Genomic DNA, 15,273 nt, shown 5'->3' on the forward strand with positions numbered 1-15,273 from the left:
GGTGACATTATTACTTTTGTGTGTGATGGATATATTCACTATCTTGATTTTTTTTTTTTTTTTTTTTTTGCGGTACGCGGGCCTCTCACTGTTGTGGCCTCTCCCGTTGTGGAGCACAGGCTCCGGACGCGCAGGCTCAGCGACCATGGCTCACGGGCCCAGCCGCTCCGCAGCGTGTGGGACCTTCCCGGACCGGGACACGAACCCATGTCCCCTGCATTGGCAGGTGGACTCTCAACCACTGCGCCACCAGGGAAACCCCACTATCTTGATTATTGTGACAACTTTATGGGTATGTATATCAAACATACCAAATTGTTCAAATTGTATACTTTAAATACATACAGTTTATTATGTCAGTTATACTTCAGTAAAGCTCTTAAAAAGTAGTTCACTCTGAAACTAAAGTTTTAATACTGCGATTATTCTTGTCTCTTGGGCTACTGGTTTTAAATGGCTTTATTTCTGAAGAACTTTTTGAGGTCTTTGGGGATTTTTTTTTTTTAGATTTATTTTTTATTGACCTAAGACCTGTTCATTTGTGTGTGTGTGTGTGTGTGTGTGTTTAATTCTTTTTTTTAAACATCTTTATTGGAGTATAATTGCTTTACAATGTTGTGTTAGTTTCTGCTGTACAACAAAGTGAATCAGCACAGTGTATACATATATCCCCGTACCCCCTTCCTCTTGCGTCTCCCTCCCACCCTCCCTATCCCACCCCTCTAGGTGGTCACACAGCACCGAGCTGATCTCCCTGTGCTATGCAGCTGCTTCCCACTAGCTATCTATTTACATTGGTAGTGTATATATGTCAGTGCTACTCTTATTTTGTCCCAGCCCTCAAGTCCATTCTCTATGTCTGCATCTTTATTCCTGTCTTGCCCCTAGGTTCATCAGAACCATTTTTTTTTAGATTCCATATATATGTGTTAGTATAAGGTATTTGTTTTTCTCTTCCTGACTTACTTCACTCTGTATGACAGACTCTAGTAAGACCTGTTCATTTTTATATGCATTATTTTTAGTTAAGATTTGTTCAAAGGAAATTAGTTTTCATTCTTAGAAAATTTTGAGCTTTGTTTTGGGGGGAGGGATTCAGAATGTGTTTGTCTTTTAATTATTAACAGAAGAAAATCCCTTAAGGGAAAAAAATATGCCCTTTTTTGTAGATGCTAATAATTTCTTCCCTTTTGAGATTATGAGGAAAATGGGATAGTTGTTAGGAGGAATCTTTGGTACCACATGTATGATGGTTTCAGATTGAGAATGTCGTCCCCACCTAACCTCTCTCATCCCCAGCATTGTACAATCCTTTGAGTATGAAATGGTAAACAACCCCTTTATCTCATTGTATAAAGTTCTAAATTCCATTTATTAGCAGTTTTAATAGATATTTGGAACAGCTTCAAACTATATTCCCATATTTTTGCTAACAGCACTCCAGAGTGCCTATAATTTCTGAGAAGCACCCAATCTTGAAAAGCCACATATTGGAAAGTGTTCACAGTTAAGCCCTAATAAAGATTTATAAGTACTCAGCTCCTGAAGACTGGGCTTCTGAACATATAGGTCTTAACTAATCAAGTTGATCCCAATTTTCCTCCTACTGCAGATAATATTTTCCAGAGATGGCCACAATAATATCTCCTAACCAACGTGCTCTTCTTTGAAGTGACATTCTCTTCCATTGGGAGACAGGGGTCTGTTTCCTCCCCACCCCATGAATTGGGAAGGCCCATTAATTATAGTGGAAGTGGCACTATGTAATTTCAGTAGCTAAGTCATCTATATTAGTTTCATATTGCTGCTGTAACAAATTGACCCCAAAATTAGTGGTTTAAAACATCACAAATTTATTATCTAAAAATTCTGGAGGTGAGAAGCCTAAAATGCATCTTATGGGGCTGAAATCAAGGTGTTGGCAGGGCTGCATTCTTTCTGGAGGCTCCCGGGACAAATCAGTTTCCTTGTCTTTTGCAGATTCTGGTGGTCACCTGCATTCCTTGGTCCTTAGCCCCTTCCTCCCTCTTCAAAGCATATCACTCAAATCTCTGCTTCCACTGTCACATCTTTTCTGATTCTGACCCTCCTGCTTCCTTCTTATAGGGACTCTTTTGATTACCCTGGACCCACATTGATAATCAAGTATAATCCCCCAATCTCAAAGTCTTTAATTTAGTAACATCTGCAAAGTCCCTTTTGCCATGTAAAGTAACCTATTAACAGGTTCCAGAGATTAGGATGTGGACATATGTGGTGGAGTCGTTAGCTTGTCTACCATATTCATCAAAGATGATACAGTGTCTCCCTGGTGTTCTTGGATACTCATTCTTGGAAGCCATTCACCTTCAGTTGATTCCCATCCTTGGAGTTACCTGCCCCAGGTGTGAAGCAGCAATGAATGGCTTGGGCTGAACCCTATCCAAATTATAGATTTGTGGACAAAATAGATGTTGCCATTTAAGCCACAAGGTTTTAGAGTGAGTTGTTACCAGACTACCTTCTATTTAATTCCCTTTACTACTTATCTTAGACTCAATGTTCCATCACTCTACCCTCTATCTTTCCATTCTTTTTCCTCTCACCTTCCTATTAAAATTCAACACTTCACAAATTCAAATGTCTGTATCTTATGCTTTTGTACCCAGGCCATCAAGCACTACTAAAGAAAATCGTCTAATTTCAGAGTTGGTGGCCATGGCAAGGTCCTACTTTCCACCTTAACTAGGCTCTTAATGTCATCTAACATTATTGTTTCTTTCCCATTTTTAATTTTTCTCAAACCTCAGACTTTACCACCTCCCCTCAGCAGATGATAGCAACTTCTACTTCACAAAGAAAATTAAAATAACAATGGTGGAATTTCCTAAAAAATGTAGGCTATTCAACAAATGATTTTGAGATAACTGGCTTTCCACATGTTGGAAAGAAGTTGCATCTTTTACCTCACTCTCGAACCAAAAATAAACTCCAGATTTAAATTTAAAAAAAATCTATATACATATATCCACTCTCTTCTAGATTCTTTTCTCATATAGGTCATCACAGTGTATTGAGAAGAGTTCCCTGTGCTATACAGTAGGTCTTTGTTAGTTATCTATTTGATATATAGTAGAGTGTATTTGTCAATCCCAGTCTCCCAATTTATCCCTCCTCACCCTGCTGTGCTTTCCCACCCCCACCCCCACGCCCCACCCCCCGGCAACCATAAGTTTGTTTTCTACATCTGTGACTCTATTTCTGTTTTGCTGTACAGCAGAAACTAACAAAACATTGTAAGTCAACTATACTCGAATAAACATTTTTTTAATTAAAAAAACTAGAAAAATATTACAAGATAATGTGGGAGAATGTCTTTATAATTTCAAAATGGAGAGGCTTTCTAAAGAAGATTATGAAGCCAGAAAAGATAGCTGTGATTTCTTAAAAAGTCAAAGAATCTGGATGTAGAAAAATTCCATAATAAAGTGACAGACACAAAGTCATGCAATGCAAATTTCCTCTGATTAGAGACTTTTTTAAATCAATAAGTAAACCAGATCCATACAGATATAACTTAAAAGAAGAAATGCAAATGTTCTTTATTTTTGAGAAGATAATCTTACTCATCATCCAAGTTATACAAAGTAAGATGAAATGTTAACCTTTCCATATCAGATTAACAATGATCAAAACTTTGATGATACACTAAGGTGAAGGTAGGAGGAAATGGCATATCATACAACTTAATCATAAAAATCATCTTTTTAAAAAATTAACTAATTTATTCATTTATTTTTGGCTTTGTTGGGTCTTTGCTGCTTCTCGTGGGCTTTCTCTAGTTGTGGAGAGTGGGGGCTACTCTTCATTGTGGTGTGCGGGCTTCTCATTGCAGTGGCTTCTCTTGTTGTGGAGCATGGGCTCTAGGCTCGAGGGCTTCAGTAGTTGTGGCACACAGGCTCAGTAGTTGTGGCTCACGGGCTCTAGAGCGCAGGCTCAGTAGTTGTGGTGCACAGGCTTAGTTGCTTCATGAAATGTGGGATCTTCCCAGACCAGGGCCCGAACCCATGACCCCTGCATTGGCAGGTGGATTCTTAACCACTGCACCACCAAGGAAGTCCCCATAAAAATCATCTTGACAGTATCTGTTAAAGTCAAAAATCATGTGCTCTTTGATCCAGAAATTCCTCTTCTAGGACTTAATCTTTCAGATATCCATACAAATATGGATAGAATTCAGTATAAGAATATTCTCTATAAAACTGTTTGCTAGCAAAAGACAATGTAGTCCTTGATTAACTAAGTGCCTGATTAAGTACGTGCTTGATTACCTAAGTACTTAGTGATCTAGCCAGGAGTCTCTAACCTCATCCAGGTCAGGTCAGGAGGTGAGTGTTAAGGTAGAACCTCAAGAATTAGTAGGAGTGAGTCAGATGAAGGGGGCTGGGGATATAAGGATTCAGTGCAAATGTAAATTACATGAAATGGGAAGGTAGGAGAGTTTGGCATATTTGAGAAACTGAACATTCAGTATCACCAGCAGAAAAGTGGTGAGGAGTTAAACCGCAAGGGTAAGTAGATCTGATTGTGTGAATCATAAAGAGCAAAACATGCAATAAGAGTTTGATCTTTAACCTGTGGACAATGGTAAGCCATTAAAGGGTATTAGAGCAGCAACAGGTATGTGTTTCAGAACATCACTCTGACTGCTGAGTAGGAAATTAATTGAATGGGAATAAACCTGAAGTCAGACTATTCATCCAATATTATTTATGAATACCTCATATATAGACACTGTCTAGTTGCTTTAAAAAAAAAAAAAAGACAATACTCCATGTAAGGGTACTATATGGCCCCTAGCCTGAGGAAGGATTCAAGGCTTTCTGGCTTGGGCAGTTGGAGGAAAGACCATACTATTCCTTGAGATAAAGAACTTGGGTAAAAAAAAAACACATTTGCAGAGGCAAGTTGACACTTTCGGTTTGATACACACTGAATTTGAGGAAGTAGAGATGGCAGGTAGAATCTTACATACATACGTCCTCAGGAGAAGGCTCTGATCTAGAGACACACATCTGGAAATGATGAGTGTGCAGATGGTAATTGATCTTTAGGATCAGTGAGATCTGCCAGAATGTTAGAGTCATTTAGCAACTATCAAGATTTTTTAAATAACCACTGTGCTAGAGGCTATAGAAAGAACCAAGACAATTCCTATCTTCAGAGTTTACAGTATAGCAAGAAAGACAATCAGTCATTCTTATAAATGTAACATTACAAACTCATTTAACTACTCTGAAGAAAAAGGAGCACAGCTTTAATAGTGTTATGGGGATGAAGGTACAGATGATAATAAATGACCAGCAAGGGTTTACACCAACTACATGAGTGAGTGGCCAATGAGGTTAGCTTTCCATAAAGTTGCTAATAATAGTAGTAGTAGTAGTAGTAGTAGTAGTAGTGGTAGTAGTAGTAGTAGTAGTAGTAGTAGTAGTAAGTAGTAGTTAGTAGTTAGTAGTAGTAGTAAGAAGTAGAAGTAGAAGTAGAAGTAGTAGTAGTAGTAGTAGTAGTAGTAGTAGTAGTAGTTAGTAGTTAGTAGTTAGTAGTAATAGTCCTGGCTTTTTGCAAAAGAAGAGGATATCTAGGGGGAGATTTTAGATCTTTCAGAATTCAGCTCTGGTATGAGTGGACTGCATTCCTAAGGGAGTGCCAGGCTAGAGCATATTGAAGGTGTGGATGAGATCTCTTTGGGAGGAATGAGCTAAACTTTGGTCTGTTTATTAAGCCTCCAAACTTTTGCCTCAAGGTTTTTGCCATGCTGCCTGCCAAGGAACATGCACGACCTGGCCTGTGTGTGTTGGGCTGACAGGTAAAAATCCAAGTGATGAGAAGCTTGGGCCATGTCTAGTTCCACTCAGGCCCTCTCTATCCATAATAGCCCTTAACCGTGAATACCTGTCCGTGTTCCACCCTACTGACGAGGGGATTGTCTGCAGTTTGGGATGCCCTGCCACCTTCCCCACTATCCCTGGAACCCTTCCACCACATCCTCTCTTCTTGCTGCTTTTCATGACTTCTACATGAACACCACATTATACAGTGTGGGGCCCAGGAGGGTGGAGGCAGTGTAAAAGATAAGGCCCCAGAGTCTAAAGACATTGAGACATTCTACTCTCATTACAAAGGTTTTAGTTAGGACTCCAAGTCTAGCTCATTCAATAGTCCTTTAACTTAGAAGTCATCTGAACCTCAATCACAAATCAAATTTTGTCGAGTAGATTTTCTGGAGACTGTTACAACAGAGAGGGTGGCTTCCATACCTTCTATCTCCATCTCAGTCACAGTAACGTTTATCCATTCTCCCTGAGCCCGAATTGAGTGATCCTCTCCCTCTCCCATTCACTTCACAGTCCCTGTTAGCTCTAGATTCAAGTGAATAACAACAGCAGAAAAAATATTTGCTGTTTCTGTGTACTTTCACTTGAATCATCCTAATTCTCCTCTTGGCTCTACGGATGCTTGCCATCTAGGTACGAAAAATTAAGGAAGTGCAGTAAGAAATGTAAAAACCATGAAGGTTAGTATTTCAAGATCTTATCCCACCACACTACACTTCAACGCTCACGTTGAGGGGCTTCCCTGGTGGCGCAGTTGTTAAAAATCTGCCTGCCAATGCAGGGGACATGGGTTCAGGCCCTTGTCCGGGAAGACTCCACATGCTGTGGAGCAACTGGGCCTGTGCGCCACAGCTGCTGAGCCTGCGCTCTGGAGCCCGTGAGCCGCAGCTGCTGGGATCCGCGCCTGGACCCCGTGCTCTGAAACAGTGGAGGCCACTGCAATGAAAAGCCGCACAGCGCAATGAAGAGTAGCCCCCAGCTCGTGGCAACTGGAGAAAGCCCACGTATAGCAACGGGGACCCAATGTAGCCAAAAATAATAAAATTGATTAATTAAATAAAAATTTTTTAAAAATCCACTAACATGGGCTTCCCTGGTGGCGCAGTGGTTGAGAATCCGCCTGCCGATGCAGGAGACACGGGTTCGTGCCCTGGTCCGGGAAGATCCCACATGCCGCGGAGCGACTGAGCCCGTGAGCCATGGCCGCTGGGCCTGTGCGTCCGGAGCCTGTGCTCCGCAACGGGAGAGGCCACAACAGTGAGAGGCCCGCATACCGCAAAAAAAAAAAAAAAAAAAACCACTAACATTAGGACATTTTTTTTTTTAAAAAAAAGCTCACGTTGAGAGAAATGACGAAAGGAAGAGAAATAAACGTAAAACTTGTGAAAGCCAATAAATGTTTATTGACATGCCTAAGCTAGATATACTTAAAGCCACCTCTGAAAAAGGTACATAGTATGGCTCTTTCTCCTTTGTTAGTTCTCATTTACTCTAACCCACTGTAGTTTGGTTTCTGTCCCCAGTCCTCTGTGAAGTCTCTTGCTAATTTCTCCAGTGAATTCTATCTTGCCAAATGCAGTGGACACTTCTCTAGTTCCATCTTACTCTAATTCACAACTTCCTCTTTCTTGAAAGCTCTCATTTCTAGACCGCTGAGGCCATTGCCTTGGTTTTCCTTTCACCTGTTTCTTTCCTCACTCCTTTGCTGGACCATCCTGCACTAGACTTGTAACTGTTGGGGTGAGTAAGGGATTAACCTTTTCTTCTTTATCCACACTCTCTTCCTACATGAGCTCACTGAATTTCATGAATTGAAACAACATCTTTACCACTTTGCCGCATCTGATGTAATAAATGATTTAGATGAGGAACATCAATGGAGGCAATTAGGTGAAAGTTGTTAGGTTTCAGGATATTTACAGATTCCAAAGTAGGACCCCAAAGATTACTTACTACTGCAAAGGGTAAAAAAAAGTACCACTCTAACAAATGGGAAAACATAAAATCACTAATATTGAGATGACCTTTTGTCATTTAATGTAATACAATATGGAATACACAGCATCGTCAATCTAATCAAGTCTCAAAGAAAATTCACTTTACAGAAAACACAAACTTAGTGGAATATTAAATGACTCCCTGAAGAAAATAATCAGATAATTGGTATCATCATTGGTATTTTCAAAAAGCCAAAGCGATGGGAAAAAAAGGAGGAATGTCTGCACAAAAACCTGCACACATATGTTTATAGCAGCTTTATTCATAATTGTCCAAACGTGGAAGCAACCAAGCTATCCTCCTGTAGGTGAATGGATAAATAAATTGTGGTACATCCAGACCTCCAGACAATGGAAACTCATTCAGCACTAAAAATTATTAGCTGTCAAACCATGAGGAGACATAGAGCATGTCTCCTTTTTAAATTAATTAATTTATTTTTGGCTGACTTGGGTCTTTGTTGCTGCACACGGGCTTTCTCGAGTTGCTGCGAGGGGGGGCTACTCTTGGTTGCAGTGCATGGGCTTCTCATTGCAGTGGCTTCTCTTTGTTGCAGAGCATGGGCTCTAGGCGCGCGGGCTTCAGTAGTTGTGGCACACGGGCTTAGTTGCTCCGCGGCACGTGGGATCTTCCCGGACCAGGGCTCAAACCGGTGTCCCCTGCATTGGCAGGCGGATTCTTAACCACTGCGCCACCAGAGAAGTCCTAGAGGAGGAATCTTAGATGCATATTTCTAAGTGAAAGAAGCCAATCTGCAAAGACTATACACTGTATGATTCCAAATATATAACATTCTGGAAAGGGCAAAACTATGGAAGCAGTAAAAAGATCAGTGGTTGCCAGGGGGTGAAGGGTGGGGTGGAATAAATAGGCAGAGCACAAGATTTTTAGGGCAGTGAAAATACTCTGTATGATACCACAGTGATAGATACATGTCATTATACATTTGTCTAAACCCATAGACTGTACAACAGCACAAGTGATCCATAATGTAAACTATGGGCTTTGGGTGATTATGATTTGTCAGCATAGATTCATCAGTTGTGACAAATGTACCACTCTGATGGGGGATGTTGATAATGAGGATGCTATGCATGTGTGAGGGCAGTGGGTACTTGGGAAATCTCTGTAACTTCCCCTCAGTTTTGCTATGAACCTAAAACTGCTCTTAAAAAAAAAATAAAGGTTTAATTCTTTTAAAAAAGTAGAAGTGTTGATTTAGATGAAAATAAAACTGATAAGACATAATAACCAAACTTTGGGTAGAAAGTATAATGGTATCCATTAAGCTAGTCTTTAAACTTTTCTGTAAGTTTGAAAATTTTTATAATAAAAAGTTGTAAAGGGGACTTCCCTGGTGGCACAGTGGTTGGGGGTCTGCCTGCCGATGCAGAGGACACGGGTTTGTGCCCCGGTCCGGTAAAATCCCACATGCTGCAGAGCGGCTGGGCTCCTGAGCCATGGCCGCTGAGCCTGCGCGTCCGGAGCCTGTGCTCCGCAACGGGAGAGGCGACAACAGTGAGAGGCCTGCGTACCGCAAAAAAAAAAAAAAAAAAAAAAAAGAATCCACCTTCCAATGCAAGGGATACAGGTTTGATCCTTGGTCAGGGAACTAAGTTCCCACATGCCATGGGGCAACTAAGCCTGTGTGCCATAACTAGAGAGAGGCCTGCGTGCCACAACTAGAGAAGAGCCTGTGCGCCACAGCAAAGACCCGATGCAGCGAAAAATAAATAAATAAATATATTTTTTTAAAAGTTTAAAAAATTTCCCCACATTAGCTAAAAAATGATAACATATAATTTTAGCTCAGGCCTCTCCTCAGAGTCCTGACTCATGTATCCCTCGTTCCTCACCCTCAGCTGATGGCATTGCCACATACTTCACTGAAAATTGAAGCAGTCAGACGAGACTTCCCCATCCTTCCTCTATTAAATTTTCCAACATAAATACATATGTACTCATATCCCCTGCCTTTACTCCTTACAAGGTGCAGCACCTTGTATTATTCTTCAAATACAGTAATTCCAAGAGGAGGATTATACTTCTCACCTCCACTGATGTTAGGCTGGGCCATGAAACTCACCGTGTACCTCTTTAGGAGAATTATACATCCCTGCCCTGGTAAATGTGAGTTGGTCAATGGCCCTGTTTCCAAAAAAGATCACATTCTGAGGTGATGCGGCTTAGGACTTCAACATATCAACCCATAACACCTCCCACTGGTTAATGGATCATGCCCACTATCATATAAACATGATCTAATATTGGACCTGCTAAAACAAAACAAAACCTAAAACCCAAACTTACAATTCTCCTGGGATCTTCTATCACTCTCCAGCTTCCATGCCTTTACTTAACCCCTTCACAGGAAAAGTACTTGGAAGAATTTTCTACAGTATTGGCATCCATGTCTTTATTTTCCATTCTCTCTCCTCACCCTTCAGTTGAACTTCTGTACCCTCACTCCACCAACCTGACAATTCCAATGGTCACTTCAGAGAATTTGGCAATGGTCACTGAATGGTGGTGAAGGCTGCACAGCTCTGTGAATCTCCTGAAAACCATTAAATTGTACAATTTAGAAGACTGAGTTTTATGGTATGTGAATTATATATAAATAAAGCTTTTTTTTTTTTTTTTTTTTTTTTGCAGAACACGAGCCTCTCACTGTTGCGGCCTCTCACTGTTGTGGCCTCTTCCGTTGCAGAGCACAGGCTCCGGACGCACAGGCTCAGCGGCCAAGGCTCACGGGCCCAGCCGCTCGGCGGCACACAAACCCGTGTGCCCTGCATTGGCAGGCGGACTCTCAACCACTGCGCCACCAGGGAAGCCCAATAAAGCTATTTTTTAAAAAAATCCTTAAGTAGAGTGCCATCTTAAGTTGCCTAGAAATATGCTGCCTCCTAGAATGCAAATTTACTTGCCTGTACAACATAAAAATTGTCTGACACAAACAAAGGCTAGTTTTGGTCAGTGTTTTCATCTTTAACAATAAATACTTTGAATATTTGTTCTTTAAATATACATACTTCAATTTCGCTATTAGCAATCATCAACAGAAATAGACTCTCTCAACTCTTTTTCTACTATTCTGCCTTTTCCTCTAGTGATTTCTTTTCACAGTTAAGATGTGCTGTCTCTTCAATCACTGGTGCTTAGAAGAGCAAACCAGTTATCTTTAGCAACAGAATAATGATAAACACATACCTTATTGATTTGGATTGTTTAGAATAAAGTCTATTTGGGGGGAAAAAACAATCAAAAAAGTATTATATTCATGTACTTACACAATTGAGAATTTAGTAAGAATGAAATAAGTTCATCAATAAATTCTGCTTTTGATATTGATTTTAATCCATTCATTTACTCATTGATTCATATGTTCAAAAAATATTTACAAAATATCCATTCTGCTCCAGGTGCTGAGTCTGGACCTGATACACAGAGGTGAAAAACTTAAGTTTATAGTTGAGTGGAAGAAGACAGACAGGAAGTAAATGATGGTAATCACACATAAAAAACGTTAAAAAAAAATAAAGGTATAAAATGCTGTGAGAGGGCTTCCCTGGTGGCGCAGTGGTTGAGAGTCCACCTGCCGATGCAGGGGACACGGGTTCGTGCCCCGGTCTGGGAAGATCCCACGTGCCGCGGAGCAGCTAGGCCCGTGACCCATGGTCGCTGAGCCTGTGCGTCCGGAGCTGGTGCTCTGCAACGGGAGAGGCCACAACAGTGAGAGGCCCGCGTACCGCAAAAAAAATAAATTAAATAAATAAATAAAATGCTTTGAGAAAGGAAAACATGGAGGCCTAATAAAGATTGTGTGTGTGTGTCTGTGTGTCTACGTGTGTCTGTCTGTATGTCTATTTGAGGAGAGAGGCTGACAATGTGAGTGGAGTCAAAGGTGGGACAAAGATCATGTATGGTCATGTATACCAGAAGTTATTGACAGGCTGTAAGAAAGTAGGAAAACAATCTGATCTATGTCTTAAAAAGGTTATTCAGTGGGTGGTGGTGTAGTGCAATGTGCAGAGACACCAAGAATGAAAACCAAAGTTATCACAGTGGCCTAAATGGCCCTAACAGATCTCCATCCCCACGTGCCCACCCCTCCCCTCTCTGGCTTCACCTCCTACCTCCCATTTCCCTATTTTATTCTTTTCAGCCACACTAGACTTCTTGCAGATGCTTGAGCCCATCAGGCTGCCTAGGCACGTGTTCTGTGCACTTGGTGTTTCCTCTTCCTGGAATGTTCTTTTGTTAGATATTCTTGGAGTTACAGAATGGAGGAACCTCCTTTACCTGGCTTTCTGGGGTAACTGTAAAGCAGAACCCTGGCTGGTTGACCTGTAGGAGAGGGAAGTAAAACTTCTTAAAGAGAAGCCACTGAGATCTTGGATTTAATGTGTTAACTTAGTGTAAACTAGCCTATCTTGACTACTAAATACAACAGTTAACATAACAGACAAAAATTATTGATTAAAAAAATCTTTAAAGATTTTTTTCAATCTGTTAGAGAACCTAAAATAGTGTCAATTTCATTTTGTTGACTAATGGTGAGGATGAGTATTTTGTCACGTGTTTTGGCCATTCAAACTTTGTCATCTTAAATTGCTTTTTTATAAAACATATATTCAAGTATAATTGATTTACAATGTTCTGTTAATTTCTGCTCTACAGCAAACTGATTCAGTTAAACATATATACATGCTTTCTCATATTCTTTTCCATTATGGTTTATCACAGGATAGTGAATATAGTTCCCTGTGCTATACAGCAGGACCTTGTTGTTTACCTATCCTATATACAATAGTTTGCATCTACTAACCGAAACTCCCAACTGAATTGCTTTTTAATATCAATATTCAATTTCTTATTTATTTATTTATGGCTGCATTGGGTTTTCGTTGCTGTGCGCGGGATTTCTCTAGTTGTGGCAAGCGGGGGCTACTCTTCGTTGCGGTGCACAGGCTTCTCATTGTGGTGGCTTCTCTTGTTGCGGAGCAGGGGCTCTAGGCACGCGGGCTTCAAGTAGTTCTGGCTCATGGGCTCTAGAGTGCAGGTTCAGTAGTTGTGGCACATGGGCTTAGCTGTTCTGTGGCATGTGGGATCATCCCAGACCAGTGCTCAAACCCGTGTCCCCTGCATTGGCAGGCGGATTCTTAATCACTGTGCCACCAGGGAAGTCCAATATTCAATTTCTGTTTATTGGCTTTTTCCCTATTGATTTTCAAAAGTTCCTTATGTAGCAAGGCAATTAGCTCTTTGTCTCTCATGCATCACATATATTTTGTCTTTTGATTATGTTAATTATCATTATTGTTATGCAGATATTTTTAAAAATCTATGTAGTCTATTTTCTTGATATTTTCACTTTTGGTTTCTGAATTTCATGATATACTTATAAAAAACTTCCTCACTCTAAGATTATTCTACACATTTTCCTCTAGTACTTTTGTTCCATATTTTGGTTAAAATTTTTTAATCTGTCAAGAACTTATTTTAGTATAAGTGAAGTAGGAATCCAGCCTTATTTTTTTTTTAATTAGTATTTATTTATTTGGTTGCGTTGGGTCTTAGTTGCGCCATGCAAACTCTTAGTTGCGGCATGCATGCAGGATCTAGCTCCCGGACCAGGGATTGAACCTGGGCCCCCTGTGTTGGGAGCTCAGAGTCCTATCCACTGCGCCACCTGGGAAGTCCCCCAGCCTTATTGTTTTTAATGATTCTTTTTTTTTTTAAGTTTATTTATTTTATTTTTATTTTTTGGCTGTGTTGGGTCTTCGTTTCTGTGCGAGTGCTTTCTCTAGTTGCGGCAAGCGGGGGCCACTCTTCATCATGGTGCGCGGGCCTCTCTCTATCGCGGCCTCTCTAGTTGCAGAGCACAAGCTCCAGATGTGCAGGTTCAGTACTTGTGGCTCACGGGCCTAATTGCTCTGGGGCGTGTGGCATCTTCCCAGACCAGGGCTCGAACCCCTATCCCGTGCATTGGCAGGCAGATTCTCAACCACTGTGCCACCAGGGAAGCCCCAATGATTCATTTTTAATTGATTATCTTTATCCCCTAATAAATTCCCGTATGCATATTTGAGTTTAGCTGAATTAATTAGTGTAATAGTATCTTTCACATAAACCTGGGAGGTTAAGAGGAAGAGCAGGTTTGGGGGCAAGACGAGGAATTAATATTAAATTTACTTTCAGTTTCTTGTATTTGTGAGTTTGATATGTCAGTGGAATATCACGTATAAATGCCTTTTAGGAATCTAGAATGTGGAAACTATGGTTTGGGAGAGAGTACTGGTCAAAGCCATTCGTGTGGGCATCAGAGTGACAGAAATGGGGACAGCTGGGATGGGGGAGGCTGAGGGTAATTTACACAGGGATACAGGAGGTTGTAAAAAGGAAGAAACAGAACTCTTTGTTCTTGTCCTTTGGTATCACAATAACTTAGAGATGGATTTCTCAAACTTGAAACATGTATGTGTACCATGTCAAGGAAAAAATTTTTGATTTTTAAAATCCTAATGAGTTTAGAAATTTAAAAACTGTCCATTTATTTCATCACTTGGTACCAATGCAATGGTTAACACTACCTCAAACTAGTATCCTGGAAGTTGTTGACTGTGTCTAAGGTTGGGACCCAAATGATCCAAAATATGACTGTATTATTGTTTTTAAATTGAGGTATAAACTACAAACAGCAATACAGTTAGATAAACAGATCTTAATTGATATAGTTCGATGAGTTCTGATAAACATATATACTCATGTTACCCACACCACTATCAGGATATAAATCATCTCTATAACCTCAGAAAGTGCATTTATGGCTGCGACAGTCAACCCCTACCTTTCCCTAAGGCAAGATAATTTATTTCACCATAGGTTAGTTTCACCTGTTTTAGAATTTCACATAAATCAAATTATACTGTTTTGTGTCTGGTTTCCCACATAGTATAATGATGTTGAGATTCCTTTGTCAACAAAAATTCATTTAACAGTCAACTTAAGGAATAAAAGGGAATTTTATTTGAGCCACACTGAGGATTATAACCTGGGAGACAGATTCTCAAAAAGCTCTGAGAGCTGTTCCTCCAGTTAGAAGTTGAAAGCACAGTCATATACATTTTTGAGACAAAGGCTTGTACATCAAATGACATACTAATGTTTACATAAAGTTCACCAAAGGTACGTAGTCCACGTAAGCACATACAACGCGAGCAGTAAGTCACTAGACCCCTTACAGAGCTGGGAGGGAACTTGATTCTTTTAAAAAGTCACATTGCTAGCATCAGAAGAAAGGAAAAAAATATTGATCTTTACAGTGGAGCAAGCATTCCCATCTTTGATGAGCTCTGGTTAATGTGTAATGCAGATGCACAGTGCATATTAGGGAGGG

This window comes from Kogia breviceps, chromosome 4 (genome assembly GCF_026419965.1).
Source record: "Kogia breviceps isolate mKogBre1 chromosome 4, mKogBre1 haplotype 1, whole genome shotgun sequence".
Classification (NCBI taxonomy): domain Eukaryota; kingdom Metazoa; phylum Chordata; class Mammalia; order Artiodactyla; family Physeteridae; genus Kogia; species Kogia breviceps.